Consider the following 25,009-nt stretch of genomic DNA (forward strand, 5'->3'; position numbering starts at 1 on the left):
CTAAACGTACTGCAAGAAAAGGTGTTCCTCGAAGTACAAAACAAGGTGTTTCTTGTGGAACGTGGTACATTGGAAGGGTTCAAAGAATAAGGAAGAAGGATGGTAATAGGGTGTTTGATTACCATAATGACATTGACCTTTTGGATAGATTAGAAGGCATCGAGCTACAATTATGTGGTATAGTAGAATAAAGGGGCAACACATGTATACGTATGATTTGACAGATCATGCTTTTGTACAACTTGAATCTGTTATAGCAATCACAAACTTATCATACAATGCTAGGAATGATACATACAAATTAGAAGAATGTGATTACAAAGTTTTTTCAGATTTTGTGAAAAATTTGAACAAGGTAGATTTTCAAAACATTCTACTTTATCTTTCCTTATGTATTTCCATATGTTGGATCATTTATAAATAATTATTGGTTGTATTTTTGTTGATTTGTTCGTATGAATCTGATGTTAATTTTGTACTTTTTGGTTTTAGGTCTAGTGAATAGTTCAAATGGTGAATGTTCGGGATAACTCAACCTTTTTTTGCTACCTACTTTTTTGTGTAAGTTTCTTTCACTAGCCATTCATCCTTTTGTAGTTGTGTTTCATTGGAATGTTAATTTGGCCCCTCTGAAGTTGGTCCATTTAATCATGAAAAACAAGAAGAGATGGTTCCTTTTTCATGAATATGTTTTGTGGATAAGTATGTGGTTCTTCTCACTAATGTTAACATTTTCCTTGAATTTTTAGATTAATGGTTCGCTTGCTAGAAAGGATATCAAGGATCTGATGGCACGAGCTTCAATCATGATGGTTTCTGCTCACTCAAGTCAACAAATTTACACCAGAGCAACGTCTAGCACATGAAGTGCATTTTATTTTGAATGTTTATGTGGTAGTTGGATTTCCTATTTTTTAAATTGGAAATATGAATCAGAGTTTGTAGTTCAAATGTGCCATCAGAGTTTTTTTGGACGTATTTATGTTTTGGCCATACAAATGGGGTCTACAACAATTAAATTGCACTTGGTTATTATTGTCAATTGAGTCCTCAATCATATTTTGGGCATTTCCTTTTAGTGCTTTCACTAAACGACATTAACATTAATTACTATCTGTAAAGGATTTTGGACATGTGATGGTGGTTTTTTTTTAAATTATTTGCAACTTTATTGAGATATGTGCTTCTAGTAGATTGTTTGGGTGATGACACTTTGCTTTCTTGTTTTTGCCTACATTGATATATATATGTTTGATGGGCCTTGGAATATGTGCGTATGATCCAAGGGCTATTTTAAGGTGAATGGTATCTGATTTTTTGCAACTTTTGGATTGACAAGAATTTGATAGGGTGAATGGTATGCAAAATTTAATTGATTTTATTTTTCTAAAGAAAGAATGCATACATTTCTATTTCATGGTTTGGAGAAGGAAAATACATATGAAAGTTCTTATAGCATGACATATCACCTCCAAAAATGAAAATAAGGCCACCTAGTGGCCAATTTTCACAAACTTTCATATAGAATATACCTATGATCTCTCCTCAGAACACAACTAGAAGAAAAAAATATGCGTTGTTGAGCGAGGCAGGTTGTCAATGGGAGGTGATGTAGAGCCAGCTCCCAATTTTCTATTGCTTATTGGTCTCTCCATTATCCCAGAATCTCCAAGATGGTTGGTAAGAATTTAGAATTCTTGAATTTATGTTTAAGGTCAGGATCACGCTCAGTTATGGCTTTCTTATCAGTTTTGGAGGGTTTTGATTTTTCAATAGTTACTGAATACTTTGTGTTTGTCTTTTTAGAAAACCAAAATTGGAATCGAAAATAGGGTGGTGAAGCCCAATAGGTCCATGGCTAGCAAAGGTATTTTATAGTATTCTGCTGTCTAAACCCCATACCAAAACCTAATATCAACAAATATGTAGTACATCTTTATTAGTGTTTATATGAATATCAATGGATCTATATGAATAGTGTAAAACAAAGATCAATTTGATAGAGGTTATATGCATGCTCTGTGATGTAGTGGTGATGCAGGTCAAAACGAGCCCTAGAAGGGTTTTATCATACATTGGGAACCTAGGGTGCCATGCCTCAAAACCTAAATTATGGGGGTGATGAGATCAAGCTAGAGTAAGCAGGCTTTTTCATTCCTAGAACATATGTATTTTTTTTTTTTTTAATTTGCAAAACCCTTATGTAATACTCATGTTTTATCAGCACATAGTGGAAACTTCAGTTTTATAAAGAAGTTTTAATTGTGAGCTTAGTCTCTCTGGCCAAGCATTTTTCTATAGCCATATGCTTATTTAGGCATTTTAAACCCTCTTCTGGTGGGGGCTGATGAAGAAGAAGGTGTATGTGATGCTTTGGGTGTGTATTATATGTCCATAGGAAATCTAGGAAGCAAAATCAGCTTGCTGATAAGCAAATGCCAAGGTAGATTCAGCTTCCCAATATGATGCTCTGGTCTTTTGCAGATATTTTGGGGTTTTTACCAATTAGAGTTAACAATTAGAATTGGGTGTGTAGGAGGTTTGGTGTCGATGTCAAGAATACGAGTGCTACAAAAAAGTCATCGTCCATGGTATGTACATCATCCATGGTTGTATAAATTGTGTGTGATTAAATAACTATCTGATTTATTTATCATATATCAATCCCCAGATGTTAGTATGCAACATGAGGTGAATGATATGAGTTCACTACTACTGGGCTTTATATGTTGGCCTTTGTTTCAAATCGGTAACTGCGTGTGGATATATTGAGGTCAATAACAGGGCTCTTTGCTTGCCTATTTAGTTGGGATGGTTTACATGTATTTATTTTACTTCCATTGGTTTTGTTTTGCTGCCATTCAGCCACTGGGGCCACAGAGGAACAAAGATGAAAAGGGAAGCATTAGATCAACTTTGGTTTCAAAATCCAAGCATGTAGCAGGTTCAGGAAAAGCACCTGGGATTTCCAATGTTGGACCCTTACATACACGTGAATCAGTTTCAGGAAAACTGCCTAGGGTTTCAAATGTTGAGGTCTCAAGTAATGATCCATTGAGTTCAAGGATACAACGCAGGCCTTCTGCTACTGGCCTCTTAGGTAAACACGCTTCAACTTCAAGGAGGCCTTCTACTACTGGCCTCTCTAGAAAATGTACTTCAGCTTCAGGGAGACCACCAAGGCCTTCAAATGTTGACATCTCAGGTAAAGATGCTTCAAATGCATCCAAGTCTAGGTTCTACCCACCTGTAGCTAAAAGTGTCTCAAGAAGAATGCCAATGATTGATGCATCAAAAAGGAAGAAAAGGCTTCCACGAGATTTTACATCAACACTGACTTCCAGAAGTGAGGTTAGGAGCATTTGGTCCACTACTCTTATTTTAGCATGTGTAGATGGTGCTTTTTATTCACAGAGTTTTACTCTATTCTTTTGCAAAAGCAAGTGAAGGGTTTATCTAATCCATAGATCCAATTTCCATCCAATTTTATTAAATACCTTGCATCCGGAGCCATTGAGTGGGATGTCATGGAAGAGGAAGGGGACTTGCCCAACATTGACGAAGAAGATAATGAAAATCAACTTGCTGTAGTTGAATATGTTCAAGACATTTACCATTTCTATTGGTATACAGAGGTACATCCCTTTTGTCATGGGAGCCTTGCAAACTATTTTTGTTCTATTCAAAATAACAACATCTTGTCTTGGAAGAATACACTTCATTTAAACAATTTAATCATACCTCATAAGATGACTATGTCCAAATTAGCAACATCTCCATCTTATTAAACCTTTTAATATTAGAGCCCTTCATCTTGACCCCTCAAGAAAAATCTCCCTCTTACTTTGATAAATGAGAGGGTTATCATCTGTAGGACAAATGTCATCAATAGCTGAATCATAGCTCCCTCATACTCATATTGTATTCATAGGTCTGTCTTCAAGCTGCTATTAATCCAAATATTTTATAGTAGAGCCTTGCTATGTTTAATTTCCTGAGCTTCTCATATGGGCTTCAAGGAAGCTCCAGACCAAAGAGGAACTTTTTGAAGAATCGACAAGGTTCTTCTTTAATCAGGAGAAGCCATCTTTCTTGAGATGATTTCAACAAAGGCCATTCTTTTCCTAATCAATCTTCAAGAATAAAAGCTTCAAAAGATGCATTTGACTGGTTTATAGCTTGATTGTGAACAATCCTGTAACACTGGCATCAACATATAGGGCCTACAACATATCACCACCGCTACTAGACTTGTAGCAGTATCATACAAAATGGTGGGCTAAAAATAGAGAATAAATGATGTTGTGCTGCATGTACAGGGATGTCATTCATAGATAGTGCCACTGATATTGTATCTTTACTGCATAGGATACTATCCTTGATAGCTACAAATCTTCATACTTCCAAGATGATCCCATCATTACTCAATATACCAATATGGTCCATACAAGCATTGTTTTGCTAACAAGGCTTCTTATTTTTACTCCAGAGATAATAGTAATACATGTCCAATAATAACTATTCTCAAAATTTCCTTATACATATTCATCAACGAAAACAAGCTGTGTGCTTGATCTGAATGTTTCAGCTTCTGACAGGTTCATCGCAACATTTAGCCAATGATGTGTATTAGTGATACGACTTAACAACAAGAGAGGAACCCTTTTCTACTTATTAATGATTCCATGACAACTTCTACATGTAGTCAATTTTCAACCTGAATCTTAGACATATCTTCATAAAACTGTCCTAATTCAGTTATCACTTATATGATTTAAAAATGACTTCCATCAAGTTGATACCTTTTTTCTTGGAGATGTTCCATTCTTAGCTTTGAATGATTTCAATAATTCAAGAGAGAGAAGGTCAAGTATATTTGACAACCAAGATCCACATTTCACAATATGGTAAGGTATTTGAATTTGAGGAAAATGATACTATAATTTGATATCAAGGTCAGAGTTAGGATAAGGTTGTCAAGGCATCGAATATGAGATGTAATAGGATTCCTTACATTTCTGTTTGCTTTGACTTCAATCTTCAATTCTGAACCTCTTAGCACAAAATATGGCTGCCTTACTTACCAAAAAGAAAACTTAATAGGTTAGGCTTTTAAGCATAGCTCAGAATTCTTGTGGGGAAGTTAATTGTTGATTTCAATGAGCCGAGATACCTTCAAGAAGAGCATCAATCAAATGTTGCTAGGATTACATCATCATTAGAGATCAATATTCTTAAATCAAGTTCAGAGCAAGGTCACTCAGAACCTTAGAGTTGGTATTAAGAAGAAAGGACGTATTGCCTTGAGATATCAAGTGATCAATACATCTCCCATAATGACTTCACAGACCTGACGAATTATGTCAATAACATATATATACATATATCCCCAAAAAAACTGTTACAAAAGTTAGAGCAATACAATCATTGATTATCTAATATTGCTCCTTGATCTGAAAAATTTCCCAGAAAGTATGCCGCATAGGATAATCAAGGTTGATCCTTATATTCAGAATTGTCAACAAACTCTCAGCAAAGATCCAGTACTCATGCTCAAATTGGGTTGTCTTCAATATACCCTTTAACAACTCAGCTTTAAATGCTCAGTGATATGCAATGAACCAAAAAGGGATGAGATGGATGTGAAACCATAACTATCATCTGAAACGTTCCAGGGATCTGAGAATCTCAAAGAGAAATTATTATTTTAAGAATGATACAGTCCTCTAAAATGAGGGTTGTAATACTTCAATCAAGCATCTATAGAGGTTCGGCCCTATCTCCAAGGATCATAGAAGATTTCAATCTTTAAGTATATCCTCCTATATGCTGGAGATTTCTATACTGCAATTATGAATACTGGTTAGGGCACAAACACAGTTAGCTTCAAGTGTTGATGGTAATCCTGGTCACTAATTAGGGCTATCAGCTTCAGTCCTCAGTCTCCTCTCCCTCAATTATTGTGATTATCCATAGAAGACACCCAATCATTGATTTAGAACTTGGTAGCTCCTCCTCAATGAATCTTGAAACAATCCCAAACTACATGGAAGAGTTCTGACTTGTCTGCACTCAAGCCTGGGCATATGTGTCCAAGAGAGGACTTATACATGCCTTCATACCCACTGAATAGTCTTAGCAATAAGATACTGTAGCAACTATATCCATGCAGCCGTAACAAAGATAAACCTCACCAAATAGCATAGAAAAACATCCAACATGTATTCCTCTGACAACGACTATATTCAACAGGAAATCTGTACCCAAAATTAAGTGATACGCTACCCAGATAGACCTCCTATCCTCCACGCATGGAGCCACATATCTGCGGCTCTTTCTCCCAAGAAAACTATAGAATGCAATTGTTAATAGTTTATTCCGCCATATAAACTATTTTTTTCTCAGTGGCATATATTCTTCTACCTATCTCCTTTCCTTACGTGTCAGTCATATCCATCCATGATGAGTATTCCTACTAACCCTGCACATTTCTCTTGTACAATGATTGGTGGCATCGTCAAGGGTTTTCACATAAATGAGATAAGTTGGAAATGCAGGTGCAAACATAGAGGAGAATGTGGGTGCCTAATAAATAGGGACTGGGTGCTTAATAAGCATGAAGTGAGGTTTTGAGCCCCATGTTTCACCAAATCAATTTCAGACTTTAGGAGTGCCAGAGCAAACAGTGAATAGATAAGGTGTTAGTGTGGGCCTCTCAAGTTACAATGAGAATGTAGGTGCTTAAACATGGCATTAAGCTTTCAGCCCTAAGCTTTGCCAACTCAAATACTTAAATTTTATTTTGTGTCATTCCCAAAGGAAGCTATTGCCTTCCTGTCACAATGCAAATAGAAATTTTGAGTGGAAAATTTAAAAGATTAAGCCCTAACTAGCTGTCAAATAAATCCATGTCCTAAAGATTATTTATTTCTCAGTTGTTTAAGAATTTTTATAATGTAGATGCAGTGTGCACAATACAGGTTTTGGATTCATATATGAGCTACTCTTCCAATTTTCTAAATTGATTGTAGAGATTAAATGGTATATCTTGTACTGTACTGAAATTCTGGAAATTCCCAAAGAAGGGTCCGACACCCAAAAAATATGAAGTTGTTTTTATCGCCCCAACAGGTGAAGAATTCAAGACAAAAAAGGCAATAGAGCGGTACTTGAAGGCAAATCCAGGAGGGCCTTCTATCTTTGAATTTGATTGGAGCACAGGTAAAGTTTGTTATTTTATTGGTTTTTCCTGATCTGAACTATGTTCGGAGCACAGGTAAAGTTTGTTATTTTATTGGTTTTTCCTGATCTGAACTTGTGTTCTTACATGTCTTTGTTTTTTTTGTCGTTTGAAATCCATACCCTTTTTGTGAGGATATTGGCATGTATCTTTTAGAAAATATAATTTGACATTTTCTTTCTACCATAGGTGAGGTAACACCAACAAGGAGATCTTCAAGGATAAGTGAAAAAGTAAAGGAATCACCAGTCAAAACACTAGAAAGTGAATCGAAGAAAAAACCAAAGAGATCTAGAAAATCAAAAGGAGATTCAGAAGATGCAGAGAAACAAGAATCATAAGTAGAAGCTAGTAAGGAAGAGGAAATGCATGATACCCATCATGGGGAAGATATGGCTGAAACAGGGGAAGATGCTGATCACAAAAAGGAAGAAGAAGGTAAAGGAAAAGATGATCTTGATAAGAAGAAGGAACCAGAAAAAGAGAGTAATGACAAAAGGGAAATAGAAAACAAAGACAAAGTACATGGGTCAAAAACTGAAGAAATAAATAAAATGGATGAGAAGGCAGAAGAGATGGCACTACGAGGGACAAAAGGTGACATAAAGAAAGATCTAGTGCTGGAGAATGAAGAAAAGCACAGGGATTTGGAGAGTAAGGGAGAGCCTCAAGAACCCAAGCAAGATTCAATTGATGTAACAAAGGAGAATGGTTTTGATGGTATAGGTACACTGGAGAACTGTGCCCTGGTCAAACATGTAGAGCTAGTGAAGGAAATGCATGACCGAGGGGAAAAAATACTTGAAGGTCAAGCAGGAAAAATGGCAGATGAGATTGGTTCACTTTCCAACCACACTGCAGTAAAACAGACCCCTGAGCCCCCACTTAATGCATCCAACTGAACTTCTATGGTTTAAATTTGTGCATTGTTGGAGGTTAGCTTCTTAATTTACACATTATTCATTGGGAGTTCTGCCCCAGGTTTAGAGTTTGAAGAGAGGAGGAAAACTCTAGGAGTGTTTCTTTAATATTGCAATGATAGATTACTGCTATCCTACATATCATAGTGAAAATGGAACCTGGCTTTTGTGGCAACTCTTGCTACAGTTGCATAGTCACCGATTAGTTGCCATGGTTTTGGTTCTTTGACTTGCATTTCTTATCAATTTACTTTTTGTAAATTTAACTTATCTAGTTCCTTTTATAAATGTTCACTACAATTTTTAGCTTCTTGCATATGATTTTATTAGTATTTTATTTATGATGTAACAAATTATCCATGAATTGTTATGTAGCTATATTTAGTTCTCAATATATTCAATTTATCAGTAGTATGGAAAATGGTTAGGTTTAGATGCTTTATAGTTCTTATTGCCTGTTATACATTCTCTGAAGCAAGGAGATGCAAAATGTTATTTCTTAGAGTCCATTATATATGTAGCTTTGAAAGCCTAGAGGTGTTTGGTTGTACCCCCAATATTCTAATTTTCTTGTTCAAGATTTTGTTGATTTTAGCTTTTTAACCTAGACAAGGTCTCTATCTTGTTGCATCTCATGAAGCTTGAGACCTAAATAGAATAGGATTCAAGAGAAAATCTCAAATGTAACACCGATGCAGAATCTGTTTGGGGTGAGTCTTTTTGGGAATTATGTGTTGCTAATACCTTCTTGATTATGGTTCATTTGTCTTTCTTATTCTACAAAGACAGGCTTCATTATATTTGTTTTAGTATCAGTTTCAAGTTGTTGGATCATGTTCTTTGTTTTAATGAGATAACTGATTTATAGGCATTTTATTGGGAACCCTTAAAGCATCTTAAAAATTAAAAATAAACAATTCTCACATTTTTTATATTTGTTTTACTATTGGAGTGGGTCCTAAAGCTATTTTTTTGTGTTTAACCTTGAATGATTTTGATTTAGTGGTGCATGATTTGTTGATTTGAAGTGTCAGATTTATCTTCCACAAGCCTTTCTTTGCATTCTTCATGTATTATAATAGATGTATCTTATGTAGACCATGAAACATTTTTTGTGATGGAGTAAGGACATAGTAAGGATAAAATTCTAGTGAAGTGAATGTGATAACCTGTAGGAATTGAGGTGGGAATGAAAGGGAACAATACTTCTTTAGTTGGTGGTATTATTTTTGTATATAATTCTGTTAATAATGTTTATGGGCTATTGTAGTTTTTATAGCTACTTATCAACGTTTTGGTACTTATGTGAATTGTATCTCCTCTCTTTATAAACTCTGGTCTCATAAAATAGAAAGGGCTTCACTGTATTAGTGGCAAGGACCAGCGTCCTTGTAGAGTTTAGAGTAAGTGTGGATTTACTTTTTGCTTGATGCACAAAACTATATGCCTTCTGTGTTGTTGAAATTTTAGGCCTTAAATTTGATCTTTCATATGTTGCTTCATTATAGGGCAATAAGGGTCTTGGTTCTTGGTGTTCAAGACATTAATTTAATATTGTTTAGCTTATATTTTCAAGAGATTCTTTGATTATAGAAATTCCAGGGTCATTCCTATTTCAAGGAAGTGATATTAGTTCTTAATATTGTTTCCAGGGTCATTTCTATTTCCTATATGATGTTAGTTCCAATGTGGTTCCAATGTAATCACTCATTATGTAAAAGAGACCTTAAAGAGAAATCCACTATATCTATATTGAGTGGGCCTAATGGTTAAGAGCATGTGTTTCCTCCTAAGAGGTCACATGTTCAAAACCAGAGGGGGTAGAGTATGTATGCCTTCATTGACTTAGCGGTCAAATCACTGTGTGGAGGTGGGTCCCTTGTCCCACAAGTAAGGGGTCTCATACATCAATGTGGGGTCTGGCTTGGTTGTGACCTTTAGAATTGTATTTCAAAGGTATGAGAGTGCAAGGAAGCCTTGTATTTAGTGAGGTGCATGATAAGGTAATGCTTGCCTTCAACATGTAGAAAATATTGTAGACATTTGGAGGTTTATTTTGGAATACACCATTGTTTTGAGCTAGCCAAATGGAGCAGATCACCTCTACAACAAAAGTTTTGTCTTATGTTCTAGTTGTAGTATATTCATTTAATATCTCTGTGTTATCTCCAATCCATTGTTTCATTTTAATAGTCTATGAGTGATAGTCCATATCTCATTGGTGAGATGACAATGAATCAAAAGGTGATTTCATGCTTTCATGTTATTCCCTTAAGAGCGCATGTGTTGGTACTTTTCCATCCTCTTCTTCTAAGCATGTCTAGGTTGGGATTGCACCCTTGATTTGAGATTTGGGGCCCCAACCTTGGTTGTAGATAGTTGTCTTGCATCTAGGTGGCATCTAGAGGGTCTAGACTTATGCTTGAACACCTTATTTGGTGCAAACCTATTCACAAAGATTCATCAATTGATTTTTCATCATCATATAGATCAATTTATATGTTATTTTATATACATGCACATAATCAATCTTCCTAAAACATGGTTGATCTTTGTGTGCCTTAGCCAACAATGTTTCTCCAGGTGGGAGGGAAAACAATGCTTCTATATCTGGAATCAAAGAAAGTCCATCCTATCGGAATCAATGAAAGTCCATCCTATCATGTTTGCTAGCTCTCCCTCCCCAACTACCATTGAATATTAATCTTCCTTTATAAAGCTTGACAGCATTTCTTCACTTCGACCTTCTGCTCATTCTTTCTGTTATCTCTCAGAGATTATCCAACCCCATGATACCTTCCAATTATGAAACAACCAATGGAAAACAAAAGAAATGGGGTTCTTGTCAAATGACAAAACAACGACAGATCTCAACAAAGAAGGGAAGGGGAACATAAAAGACCCGCATAAAGCATTACAACAAGAACAACAAGCCTAACACTAATCAATAAGACAGAGCAAGCACCTTATAGGATCAAAGATGGTGATATGGCTATGGTGATGGCTATATTTCTTGGATGCGTCACTCAGTAGAATCAGTCTAGCTTGTTCACTACCCCTTGAAGCCTAATGAAACCTAATCTCCCATAAGGGCTAACTACCTTATGTTACCTCTCTGTCCCTAAAAGAAGAGCTTGACCTTGACCTTGAGCTTGACTTTGAGCTTGAGGTTACACTTTCCCTCAAACTAAAAGAAGAGCTTGACCTTAAGGCAAGGCCTTTCATTACCACTTCTTATTCCTCAAAGAAAGAATAATAACCTTACTTTCATTCTAAGCCTGAACTTCCCTTCGGTAAAGAGGCAAGTATTATCAATGAGCAGGTAGTGTGCCTAACCCTCATAGTGTGTATCATTCGGTGCCATATTGTGTCGTAGTACCATACCATGCATGTTGGGTGGATGTGTCAAGTTGTGATGGTTCCTTCTCTCATGGTTTGGCGGTGCAGACTTCCCTCTGTTCTGGCAGTGCAGACTTCTCTTCTTTCTCTCGGGTATGTTGGAAACCAGGGGGCCTTCTCCTCTCTCAGGTATGGTGGCTCAATAGGGTACATATCCTCTCGGCCATTAAATGCCACAAATCATAGTGAGATGTGCTTGAGTGTGGGTTAAGTAATTGCATTGTGGGAGAACTAATATGCATTTACAATGTCTATCAAAAGAATAAAGGTGCAACTAATATGCATTTACAATGTATATCAAAAGAAGAAAGGTGCATTGTAGAATGCATGTGGGGTCATAAGAGAGGCATCATGTCACTATACCAGGGATATAAAAATAAAAGGGTATAAAAAATGTGAATAAAAAAATGGATACATACAATATTTAGTGAAAATAGGGGTTTTATAAATTGGGAAGGTGTATTGGATTTATATTAGTAGGGGGTTAAATAATGTGATTTTTAGAGGTATTTTCCAATATGTAGTCAAATTAAGGGTATTATTTAGTATGCCACGAATGCACATGCTATGTCAAAAGTTCAGTGAGTGAAGCTCCTGTGGTGTAAGTAAAGTGTCAATAGTTGGATGTAACAATCATTAGAGTAGGTGAAGAGTCATGAGGGTAGTTGAACTGTCACAAAGGGGAATGTCAAGGGTCACCCCACAATTTTCTATAAATAGTCCCTCATAACTCATTGTATAGGCTTTTGGTCAGCCAAGCTTCTGATAAGACTATTCTTGGAAAGAGTTTGGATAGTATTGTAATGCGCCTTGGCTTCTCCACTGCACAAAGATAGTTCATCTCCTTGGAGGAGCAGGCAGATGTGGCTATAATGTTCCACTGTTGGGGCTAGCGGGTTTACATGGATGTATTGTATGATTGGAACTTACACTTATTTATATAATAAGAGCCAACACATTTTCACACATGTATTGTATTTGTTGTAAGCCTGATCTTTAACACTTGTAATGCATGTTTCTTTAACTTGTGTTCTACATCTAAACTAATTCATTTGTTGTAATGCATAATCTATTAATGGAATTGTGTTGTATATTCTGCTAATGCTGTCGCGTCCATGTCAACTACTCTGCCGGACATCAGACGGACATTTCACATGAACCTTGCTGAAACAACCGTTTCACTTCTCGCACTGATTCGTGAGTGGTGTACGTGTTATCTTACCTTGTATGTTGTGACTACCGCATCCGAGTGGACTGCTCTACTAGAAGATGTGTATGTCCTATGTTGTGTGTTCCTAGCCGAGTTGGGACTAATCCCTTTCAACCTGGAACTCAACTTCGCCCTCACCTCAACCCACCTATGTTATAACCTCTCATACACCTTCCTTGACTCACTGCAACAATCACACCCTTTCTACTGACGGAGTTATCTTACTTGCCTTTATGTGAAATCGTGGTCAAGGCATTACCTTACAACCCACTGCTGGGACTCTTACACCAGATGGTCTGAGGTCTTATTGGGACTTCTTACCGAGGAGATCCCCTTACATGTTGGCGGGTCCAGCACCGTCAACATTTTGGAGCTAGAATGAGGGCCAGATGACAAGATGAGTCCTCACATTTGTTTTGAATCTCTTCACATCTATCATGACTAACTATCAAGTTCCTCTTCCGGAATGCATGTCTTATGGAAACGATTTCATCATTCTGAAAAGGCTCTCAGATAACTTGTCTCATAAAACATTTGATGGTGGAGGCTAATAGCCTTGGTAAGGCACGCGGTTGATGTTGTAGGCTCATGCAAAAGACATTGATTCTTTGAGGAATACATGCACTGCGCATCGTTCATCTCCACACTTTGAGGGCACCCAATGCAGTGGTGTGCCACACTACCCAAAAAATATATTCATTCTCTTGCTTATTTGGTCACAGAGATAGTCTGTGCTTTCAATCACTATGATTGTAAAGAACTCAACAAAGAAATTATGAAAAGTACCCGATGAATCCGTTGAACAGTTTCACACATGATTTTTTAATATTCCATACTGATTCACGAAATATGACATTGATTGGAAATTTCTTGATGGAAGATTTAAGTATCTTCTTCACATATCTGAACCCCGCACAACACACTCTGATGATGGAGCTGCGCAATCATAGGCAGGCACAGTTGTTTTCATAAGTGACTATCTGCCTTCATCTCATCCAACACCTCGACCAGTGTGGAGTGATGCGGGAGATCATGCACATACCTTGGTTAAATTGTCACATCCTCCCACCCCACCTGCTCTTGATATTTGTGCAGATTTGGCTTGCAAGCATGCTGGTTGTCATGTGGACTCGTTCCCTCAACCTCTGTCATCTCATTCTGTTGATCCTCCGGATTGTACTGTCTTGTGTTCTTCCGTTCCGGAATCCTCACCTATTATGGATGAGGATCAAACTATTGAAGGAGTTGGTGTTATGCATTCAAACTGTGCCATCATTCATGATGAGTGTGTGTGGGAATACGATCATTCATAGGACACCTCAGATGTTAGTATGTCATTATAGTGCGGAGAAGACACATCTTCCTCAGAAAATCCATTCAATCTGTCATTTATCTTTCTTAAAACCACAGAGGGTGAACATCTTTGCTTCTCATCTACCCCTCTGCTCGATTCATCAAATCGTGAGGATGCTGATAAGCATCTCGATTTTTCTGATCTTGGTTTTCGTGATCTATTCACTTCCTCGTTCGATCATGATGTTGATTTAATCATTGTTAATATGTCCAAGGCACTGGTCTACAATGATCTATCTATCAACGAAGTCGAAACCCCCCAGACTATTGAGGCACTTCAGCCCGAGCTGATGGTTATGTCAGGCCCTCATTGTCCTAAGGTTGGTTTCACTTTCGGTCAGGAAATTGTTGAAACACTCAAGGCTCCTCATCAATCTCTACTTTGCATCGAAGATCAACCAAACACCTAGATTTCGATTCCTCCACTCGAACTACGCGATACCATCTCTTATGTGTTGGATGAATCTTACACAACAAGCACACATGCAAAACACAAGTGGTCTACCTTTCTCACGTTTTCTTGCATGTCATAGTGAAGAGAATGCATACACTCAACATGTGCACGTAGTGTAGCACAACATCATGGCAACACCACAGAATGAATTTCATGCACTATCACTCATCTTTGTTCTGTGGTCACTTGTAAGCTCGCAGTGTGTTTGTCTTCACTGTTACATATTTCTTGTTTGCTGGTTTGCACAACTATCTTGTTTGCAAACCTTGCCTTCACCAACATGGGTCAACCAATGCGTCGGTGGCTGCATTGGAGTATGAATTCACGTGAGATGACCCATGCACTGTTAGCTTAGGAGTAGGAGTAGTGTTTGCTTTTGAGTAGTTTACTTGCATGCTTGTTTGCTTACATGATTTGTTTGTTTGTTTGTATACTTGCTTGTTTGCTTACTTGATTTTCTTTGACTTTCACTTCTGCTCTTGCTCCTGCTTTGTTTTTTGTTAGTTCGCTTGTTTCGTTTCGTAGGATAGTTTCGCGTGAAACAATGTATGATTCTTGAAATGAGCTGGGAAAGTATAAGAGGCCTTGTGTTGCTATTGCTACTTGGTTATCTGTCATCCTGCCTCCCAATGAAGCACTTGTTACTTTCAATCCATGATATGTCAATGAAAAATACGTACTGTTCGAAGTGAACCTTGGTGAAAACACAATGCTTGCACGCTAACTGGTGTCACCTTCTCTAGTCGGTTGTTTTTGGTTTAACCTTTGTCAGCTCAGTTAAGTAGAGTAAGGTGAGGGGGAAAACCTAAATAGGCACATCGGAGATATATAAACTACTTCTCTACTGGAACAAACTCTTCTGCTCTCAATAAGTCGGGATCCCTCTTCCGTCCCTGAAATGAATAAGTGCTATGCACAGTTAAAAAAAATGAAAAAGTGAAAAAAGTTTGAAAAAATGAAAAAATGAATAAGCCAAAAGAAGAGAAAGGATTCCTGCATAGGGAGGTGATGCAAGTAACTCTACTGAGGTACTGACCAGGCTCGTTGGTAGCGGAGCCATGCTTGTGTTCCTATGTGACTCCATCATGGTACTGTCCAGGCCTGCTGGCAACGGAGCAACACCAGAGATGAAACTAAGACTCTGACGACTGTACTGCTTATGCATCAATATACCCCTCAACCCCAATCAAAACAACCATGTTGAATTGGCTTGGAGTATGTGTCAATTGACCAAGATTTTGGTAGATGCTACATATTACAATTAAGCTAGTGTGAAACCAAGAGGAGCTGAGAATTGAACAATATTTTAGGAGGTGTTAGACTTTCTTTTCATGAGCAAGGTCCATTCAGAGAGTTGGAGTTATACCAGTGTGTCACCAAGTGTTGTAGCGGCTACAACCACCCTCCAAAATTTTTCCTTAGCTTCGTTTTGGATCCTCCCTTCCAAACTTCACATCAGCTTGCCTTCCTTCGTCAAGTTCACAAGCTTCAGTGTTTTTATTGCACAAAGGTAGCCTGTCGATCATAGCTCGATGCATTCCCCTCACAGGCTGTTCACCCGGACTTGGTCCAGCTGTAGGCTCAACATCTTCCCCAAGAAAATTTCGCATTTCTCGAGGGCAATCAACCTTCCCTCCATAAATTGTGCAATCATGTCTAGCAGCCTGCTGGGCTCCAAGATTGTGCAATTCTGCAAGTCAACACTCCCAGTAGGAATTACGCAATTTTCCCCAGCAGGGTTGCTCAACCCAGAATTTTCACAAATCTGGGTAACAGTCAACTACTCTACCTAGAAATTGCGCAAATCTCCTAGGCAGTCAGCCTAGCGCCCAGCCAAAAATGCGTATTTCCTACAATCAATCGAACGACCTCTTGCATGTGTAGCTGAGTTGATCGGTTCCCTCCGGGACTGAGCAAAACAAACTTGCATGCATGGGCTACTTCTCCCAAGGCATCATGTAAAGGCATCCCTTGTTTCAGGAATCCATGTTTAGTAGTTGGAGGTTACATGCAAGGATCATTTTAGAAACCTCCCACCAAGTGTCATTTTCCCTAGATTTGTGGTATGCGCATCACAACCTTGATGTTATCAAAAGTCATCAACTGGATGCTACATAGCTCATTCCTCACATCCACCTTGTAGCTCTAACATCCAACATCTCATCTAGGAGCAGTTGGCACATTCAGCTCAACTGTTTTTGGGTAAGCCCGCTTCACATGCCTTGTGTTGCATTTCTGTCGCTTTTTGTGTTTTTGCTTGTACGCGTATTGTTTTCTTGATTTCTTTGAATGCTTTTTGTCATTTACATGTATATTAGCTTGTCCTAGAACCATTTCAGTTTCTGTCAACATCTCACTGCTATCGTATACATGAAACGATTTTCCGCGAATAGTCACCGATTCGGTGACTCGCCTCACCCACATGCATGTTGTTCCATTTATGAATCTGTCATTCATCATTTGCATGCATGATCATTCACTTATGCTCACACTCAGTATCAACATGCATTCACTGTCCTATTTTCTTTTAGTTCCCGTCGGCGAGTTGGGCCAACCTTGGCTTGGATTCTGCCTTCACCAAGGTTGCATTGGACATTTTGGGGAGGGAAGGCTCTACCTTCATCTCTAGAAATGCACATTTTTGCCTAGCATTGGCCTCCAAGAATGTTTTGCAAATTTCTTGAGGACAGTGACTGCTTGGCCCAGGAAATTGCGCAAATCAATCCTTGGGCCTGCAATCCTTCCCAGCTGGAATTGCGAATTGCATAATACCAGCAGCCAATAGCCGAACTGGAATGTGCATTGCGTAGTTCTAGTAGCCATTCAGTCTCCCAGTAGCCCAGACTGCGCCTTGCGCAGTCTTGGCAGTCAGTCTCCTGACTCCCAGCCGAAATTGTGCAACCTTCATGATCAATCACACAGGTATGTTGCAAGTCAGTTCTCAAGTTTATTTTGGTTTTCGACTGATAGATTTCTTGCCATGAGTGTTGACATGTCTCCAGGCATTGCAGGTGTTCAACTGCCTCTCAGTAGTGTAGGTACAATGGTTTCCAGAGGGAAGAGTCGAAGACACTATTTAGAGCACACCTGGAGATGCAGTCAATCAAATGTCTATGAGCTTGCCTACTCACGAAGATATCCGGTTGTTCGTAGACAAGGACATCAAGATATGAAAAAAACAACATCTCAGCAAACAACATCCTGAACAACAACTAAAGGCAACATATTGAATGTAGCCAACGCAGTGAATGCAGCAAACACAACGAATGCCATGAATGCAAGAGGAAGGTTGTTAAAAACACAGGGGCGGAACAAAGTTGCAAGCTCAAGATGATGAAAGAAACTTTGGAGACTCAGGCTATGAGGTGACAATGCTACATTATGATCGCGCAAATACATGGAATGGAACAAAGAAGGAGTTTCATGTGCTAAAGCGGCAACTCAAGGAAGAACATGAAGCTGCATAGAAAAACATGTGAGTTGCAACAGGAACATGAACAATAGTCGGTGCAACATGCACTCACGGATGAAACTGTGCTCGTACAAGTTAAAGATCCATCCCAACAGTTGGCAAGGAGAAGACATGGTGAGTAGTGTTGTTGATCACATGCAAGGGATTCAACAACATGCATGCTATTGTGCGCATGCATGCAACCCAATCCATTCAACACACTTAACAAGGTGAAGACAAGAAGCAAGTCCAACTGGAGTTAAACATGTACTTCGGCAAGTTGATGTGCATGACCACTAGCACACACTTGAATACCAACACGGACACTATGCATCAGTGTGTTGCCAGTTCTGCCACAACCAAGAAGACCATGCGCATGATAGAAGACGAGTTGGATGAAGGGGCTGAACTAATGCAATGGAGGTAAGAGTTCGCTTCAACAAGATGTCACCATGAGGTGCATGCACACCATCACGGATGACCAAGCTTGGCATCAGGTCACCACCTTCACCATCATAATCATGTCAAAGAGTTGGTCTCATCACAACGGACTATGTTGGTGATGTCTTTCTTGGCTTGCTCAAGCCATGTTGTCTCACATGAGTACATGTGCATTGTAATGTTGAGTCATGTCAAGTGTAAGTAAAGTGTCAATAGTTGGATGTAACAATCATTAGAGTAGGTGAAGAGTCATGAGGGTAGTTGAACTGTCACAAAGGGGAATGTCAAGGGTCACCCCACCCTCTGCTATAAATAGTTCCTCATAACTCATTGTATAGCCTTTTTGTCAGCCAAGCTTCTGATAAGACTATTCTTGGAAAGAGCTTGGATAGTATTGTAACACGCCTTGGCTTCTCCACTGCATGGAGATAGTTCATATATTTGGAGGAGTAGGCAGATGTGGCTATAACATTCCACTGTTGAGGCTAGCGGGTTTACATGGATGTATTATATGATTGGAACTTGCACTTCTTTATATAATAAGAGCCAACACGTTTTCACACATGTAATGTATCTATTGTAAGACTGATCTTTAACACTTGTAATGCATGTTGCTTTAACTTGTGTTCTATATTTGAACTGATTCATTTGTTGTAATGCATAATCTATTAATGGAAGTGTGTTGTATATGGTGCTAATGCTGTCCCGTCTATGTCGACTGCTCTACCGGACATCAGACAAACCTTTCACATGAACCTTGTTGAAACAACCGTTGCACTCATTCACACTGATACGCAAGTGCTGTACGTGTTATCTTGCCTTGTATGTTGTGACTATCGCATCCGAGTGGATTGCTTCGCCGGAAGCTGTGTATGTCCTATGTGTTGTGTGTTCCTAGCCAAGTTGGGACTGATCCCTTTCAACCTAGAACTCAACTTCACTCTCACCTCAACCCACCTATGTTAGAACCTCTCATACACCTTCCTTGACTCACTGCAGCATCACACCCTTGCTACTAACAGAGTTATCTTACTCGCCTCTATGTGACATCACGGTCAAGGTGTTACCTTACGATCCACTATTGGGACTCCTACACCAAATGGTCTGAGGTCTGATTGGGACTTCTTACCAGGCAGATCCACTTACATGTTGGCGGGTCCAACACCGTCAACATTTTGGTGCTAGAAGTAGGGCCATATGACAAGCTGAGTCCTCACATATGTTTTGAATCTATTCACATCTATCATGACTAACTACCGAGTTTCTCTTCCGGAATGCATGTCTTATGGAAACGATTTTATCATTCAGAAAAGGCTCTTGGATAACTTGTCTCATAAATTTTTGATGGTGGAGGCTACGTAGCCTTGGCAAGGAATGTGGTCGGTGTTGTAGGCTCATGCGAAAGACATGGATTCTTTGAGGAATACATGAGCTATGCGTTGTTCATCTCCATGCTTCGAGGGCACTTAATGCACTGGTGTGCCACGCTGCCCAAAAAAACTATTCATTCTCTTGCTCATCTGGTCGCAGAGATAGACCGTGCTTTCAATCACTATGATCGTAAAGCACCCAACAAAGAAATTTTGAAATTACAAAAAGTACTCGATGAATCCATTGAATAGTTTCACACATGTATTTGTAATCTTGCATACCGATTCACGGAATATGGTATTAATTGGAAATTTCTTGATGGAAGATTTGAATATTTTCTTCACATATCTGAACCCCGCTCAACACACTCCAATGATGGACTTGCACAATCATAGGCAGGCAGAGTTGTTGTCACAAGTGACTGTCCGGCTTCATTTCATCCAACACTTCCACCACCGTGGAGTGATATGGGAGATCATGCACACACCTCGGTTGAACTGTCACATCCTCCCACCCCACCTGCTCTTGATTTTTGCGCAGATTTGGCTTGCAAGCCTATTGGTTGTCACATGGACTGGTTCCCTCGACCTCTGTCCTCACGTTCTATTGATCCTCCGGATTGTACTATCTTGTGTTTTTCCATTTCAGACTCCTCACCTATTGTGAATGAGGATCAAACTGTCGATGGAGTTGGTGTTATGTATCCAACCTACATCATCATTCATGATGAGTGTGTGCGGGAATCTAAAGAAGAGCCCGCAGTGAAGGGTGACTCCCTTCTGTCTATGCCTCATCTCCTTCATCCTGACATCCCTTGTGATTCTGCCACTGCTGATTTTCTCTGTGAAAACTCATTTCCGACTGCTTCTACTTCCAATCATTCACAGGACACCTCGGATGTCAGCCTGTCATTATAGTGTGGAGAGGACACATCTTCCTCGGAAAATCCATTCAATCTGTCATTTATCTTTCTTGAAATCACAGAAGGTGAATATCTTTGCTTCTCATCTACCCCTTTGCTCGATTTTTCAAATCATGAGGATGCCGATAAGCATCTTGAATTTTCTGATCTTAGTTGTCGTGATCTATTCACTTCCTTATTCGATCACGATGTTGATTCAATCATTGTTAATCTATCCGAGATAATGGTCTACAATGATCTATTTGTCAATGAAGTTGAAACCCCCCAGACTTTTGAGGCACTTGATCCCAAGCTGATGGTTATGTCAGGCCCTCGTTGTCTTGAGGTTGGTTTCAATTCTGGTTAGGAAATTGTTGAAACACTCAATCCTCCTCATCACTCTCTGCTTTGCATCGAAGATCAACCAAACACCTATATTTCGCTTCTTCCACTCGAACTACAGGATACCATCACTCATGTGTTGGAGGAATCTTACACAACAAGCAAACATGCACAACACAAGGGTCTACCTTTCTCACGTTTGTTTGCATGTCATAGTCAAGAGAATGCATACACTCAACATCTGCATGCAGTGTAGCACAACATCATGGCAACACCACAAATGCATTTCATGCACTATCACTCATATTTGTTCTGTGGTCACTTGTGTAGGTTTTAACCTCGTACAGAAATTACCTGCATACGAATTCTAAAACACAGAAAATAAACAATGCGAGAGCATAACACATAAAACACATATACACATAGATTTTCCTCTGGATCCCAAAACCGGGGCTACCAGATTGATTTTTAATTATGTTCCTTTCAATGTTACAATACATATTTATACATGTCAAAGCATCCAATGCCATGGACTGAAAACCATTGCGTCGAAAACCATGGATCGAAAACCATCGCGTCCAAAACCATGTGCAAAAAATCATGCACAAAACCATGGGTAGGTCCACCCAACCTAATATAGGGTCCAAAAACAAAATTTTCTAGGGCACTGCCCTGGACCACATAGAGTGGGGTTACTCACACCCCTTAAACCCCCTGTGACTTCCCGCACTACGCAATCGGTGCAATAAAGGGGGGGCTCCGCCCCCCTTCTAACCCCCCGGTTAACTACGTGGGCTAGTTGTGGAAAGAATATAACACAACCCAACATTCTCCCACTTTTTGTTTTCTTTCCACAGGGGGCCACAAGAGATCTTAGTCATTTATCCAACCTTGCAAAGCCCATTGTTTCTCTACTCTAAGAGAACTTCTCAGAGCTCATAGATTTTGTCGATGCATCTGCAGTATTCTTCAAAGTGTCCACCTTTACTAGCGACACCTTTTTGTCTTCTATCATATCCCTCACAAAGTGATATTAAACATCAATGTTCTTTGTCTTTGAATGATATGCAGGGTTCTTTGCCAAGAAAATTGCACTTTGGTTGTCACAGTCTATCCTTATAGGTCTTTGTACTAACCCCATACTTGAACACAATCTCTAAAACCAAACTGCTTCCTTGCTTGCATGAGTGGCTGCCATGTATTCTTCCTCTGTGGTTGATAGTGCCACTACAGATTGTTTCTTACTCATCCAACTGACTGCACCTCCAAATAGGTTAAACACAAACCCACTTGTAGATCTTCTCTGATCCAGATCTCCAGCCTTGTTTGCATCAACAAAGCCATGCATATCCAACACTCTTTCCAATCCTAGTCTTCCTTGGTAGCACAAACCATAGTCACTAGTGCCACACAAATACCTAAAAATCTGCTTCACCGCTATCCTGTGATCCTTCCCTAGTTTTGAAATAAACCTGCTCAATACTCCCACTGCATGTGCAATGTCTGGTCTAGTATAGACCATCGCATACATCAAGCTACCGACTACATTTGCATATGGAACACGAGACATGTCCTCTTCCTCTTCTTGTGTCTTGGGACACTGTTCAACAGATAAATTTACACCTATAGGAATAAGAACCTTCACCAATTTACTATCCTGCATATTAAACCTCTGCAATATTGCCTCAACATACTTCCTCTGGTTTAACCAAAGCTTCCTCTTTGTCCGATCTCTTTTAATTTCCATGCCAAACATATAGTTTGCAGCACCAAGATCTTTCATGTAGAATTTGGAGGACAAAAGGGTCTTCAAATCCTAGATAGTTTCTTTGTCATTTCCAACTAGCAACATATCATCCACATACAAGACCAGATAAATAACACGGTCACCAATTAATTTAAAATACACACAGTCATCTGCTTTGCTTCTGGTGAAGCCAAGTCCCCGTATAAATGTTCCTTGGTGACTGTTTTAACTCATACAAAGACTTCTTTAACTTGCATACCAGTTCTTTCTTACCCTTCACCGTAAAGCCTTCAGGTTGCTTCATGTAGATATCCTCTTCCAGATCCTCTTGAAGAAATGATGTCTTCACATCCATCTATTCTACGTCAAAATCAAAAGCAGAAACAACAGATAAAAGTAATCTAATAGAAGCTACCTTGGCAACAGGAGAAAAAATATCACCAAAATCAATTCCCGGCACCTGGGAATAACCTTTTGCTACCAACTGAGCTTTTTATTTCTCCACCTTTCCTTCTGCATTTGTCTTCTTCTTGAACACCCATTTGTTGCCAACGGGTTTCCTTCTAGCCAGCAACTCCACCAGACCCAAGCCTCATTTTTGGGCAAAGATGCCATTTCATCAATCATGGCCTCTTTCCAAATTTTTCCATCCTTTGAATCTATTGCTTCCTTCACAGTTCTGGGATCATCATCAGTAATAGATAAAGCAAAATTTAAACAGAAAGCAGATGGACTATACCTTTCTGGCTGCCTTCTTTCTCGAATTGATATTCTCACACCTGGAGTCTGTGGCTCTTCATCTTCTAATTCCTCCTCTGCTGTAGAGTCTGATTCTTCCTCCTTTAGCTCAAACTCTATCTTCTCAGGTTCCTTTGGTTGGAATTCATGTTTAATAACATCTTTCACCTCTCTGAACACCACATCTTGGTTGTACACAACCTTCCTTGTTACTAGGTTCCAAAGCTTATAACCCTTTAAACCATCCTTATACCCAATAAATATGCCCTTTTCAGATTTACTATCCAACTTGGTTCATTTCTCCTTTGGAACATGTACATATGCATCAAATCCAAATACCCTCAGATGTGAAAGAGAGGGTTTCTTACCAGCCCATACCTCTTGTGGAGTTTTATCCTCCAACGCTGATGAAGGTGATCTATTGACCAGGTAACACGTTGTCCCCACTGCCTCTGCCTAGAATTCCTGTCCTAACCTGACACCACTGAGCATGCTTCTTCCCTTTCCATCAACGTCTTGTTCATTCTTTCAGCAACTCCATTTTGCTGACGTATATATGGAGTAGTCTTCTGTCGTGATATACCACACTTCTTACAGAATTCTTCAAATTCCTTACTGCAAAACTCTCCACCGTTATCTGTCCTCAACACCTTTATCTTCTTCTCTGTCTGGTTTTCCACCAAAGCCTTAAATTCTTTAAATCTGTCAAAGACTTCAGATTTATTCTTAAGGAAATATATCCATGTATTCCTTGAGAAGTCATCTATAAATGATACATGGTACACAAACTTACCTAGTGATGGAACCTTCACAGGTCCAAACACATCACTGTCCATAAGCTCTAATTTCTATTTTGCCCTCTTACCACCAGAGGGGAAACTCACCCGATTCTGCTTCCCATATACACAATTTTCACAGAAATCAAAATTCAGAGAGCTATTACTCATACCTTCTACCATGCCTTTACCATGAAGTATTCAAAGGCCCTTCTCTCCAATATGTCCAAGCCTTTGATGCCATAGCATAGTCTTCTCTCCAGAGACCACTATATTTTCTGCTCTGCTTTCAGGAACCACAAAATTGTTGCACCCATCAACAACAGTGCTACCTTGCAGCTTGTATAGAGTTCCAATCCTAACTCCCCACATCAATACTAGTGCTTCCCGAACCATCTTGCAGGTATCCTTCTCGAACACTGTTTTTACAGCTGCATCATCCATATTGCTTATAGAAATCATATTTCTATCCAATGTAGGAATATGTAGAACACCAGAATTGTTCTAACCCTTCCACCTTGCAACTTCAACTTTACTTTTCCGCGACCAATGATTCTGGCCTTCCTATCATCCCCTAAGGAGACATCACCACCATCATATTTTTCATACTCACAGGACCACTCTCTATGGGGAGTGAAGTGAAAGGATGCACCTGCGTCAATCAAC

General features: G+C 39.2%; 1 pseudogene; it reads left to right on the top strand.

Moving 5' to 3' along the window:
* The window catches only part of LOC149168865 (uncharacterized), a 75,683-nt pseudogene extending 67,370 nt beyond the window's left edge, over nucleotides 1-8,313 (top strand).
* Nucleotides 8,314-25,009: the final 16,696 nt, after the last annotated feature.

Source organism: Pinus tabuliformis, chromosome 4_2 (genome assembly GCF_031772625.1).
Source record: "Pinus tabuliformis cultivar Carrire ecotype Pingquan chromosome 4_2, CPIR1, whole genome shotgun sequence".
Lineage (NCBI taxonomy): Eukaryota > Viridiplantae > Streptophyta > Pinopsida > Pinales > Pinaceae > Pinus > Pinus tabuliformis.